Consider the following 885-nt stretch of genomic DNA (forward strand, 5'->3'; position numbering starts at 1 on the left):
AAGCTCGGGCACCAAAACTAGAGAGTAACCCCTGTTCTCCACAACTAGAGAAAGACCCAGCACAGCCAAAAATAAATAAATAAAGTTCTTTAAAAAAAATAAGCTATTAAAAAAATAAGAATAGTACAGATCATTGGGATATGGTAATTCATTTTTAAAGTTCATACCCTCAAAATAAAAGCCTAAAAAAGGAAGCCATCTTTGTTTCATGTCAACATTAAAATTAGAGTACTAAATCAATGTAGTTGGTAATTTCCTTCATATTTTAAGCTTTTAAATGATCAAATCTATAGTCCTGGAAGCAACCTTTGTGTTTATCAATACCTCCACCACTTGAATCTCTTTCAGGTATCATGATCCTTCTTATCTGTCTCAAAACTCATACTAAACAATGAGTTCTGGGCTGCAGAAGAGCATTCTTTTCTCACCTGTCTTTGTCCACAGATTAAACAAACAAAAAAAAATGCAAGTGCTATTGATTTTTGCTAGTCTGGTAGCGGTAAAGTGGGAGTTCTCAGCTGTTTTGATTTGTATTTCTCTGATTATAATTAAAGTTGACACTTTCATTTTTCTGTATGCTTAGTATGTGAAAAAATACTAAAGTATTTATATATCCTTTGCTTGTTTTTCTATTTGATTTCTTGTTGATTTGTAGTGATTGTATATTCTAGACATTATTCCTTGTTTATTAACATTCATTTATTTATTTGGCTGCTCTGGGTCTTAGCTGCCTCACACTGGATTTTCAATCTTTGCTGCCACATGCAGGATCTAGTTCTCTGACCAAGGACTGAACCTGGGCCCCCTGCATCGAGAGGGTGGTGTCTTAACCACTGGACCACCAGGGAAGTCCCTCCTTGTTTAAACACTGCAGATACCTTCTCC

General features: G+C 35.3%; 1 non-coding gene across 1 annotated transcript; it reads right to left on the reverse strand.

Moving 5' to 3' along the window:
- Positions 1–352: 352 nt before the first annotated feature.
- On the reverse strand, positions 353–468 carry LOC138985032 (small nucleolar RNA SNORA40). The gene has a single exon (XR_011462270.1). It is a non-coding gene; the product is annotated as a small nucleolar RNA SNORA40 (small nucleolar RNA).
- Positions 469–885: the final 417 nt, after the last annotated feature.

Source organism: Bos mutus, chromosome 2, assembly GCF_027580195.1.
Source record: "Bos mutus isolate GX-2022 chromosome 2, NWIPB_WYAK_1.1, whole genome shotgun sequence".
NCBI lineage: Eukaryota > Metazoa > Chordata > Mammalia > Artiodactyla > Bovidae > Bos > Bos mutus.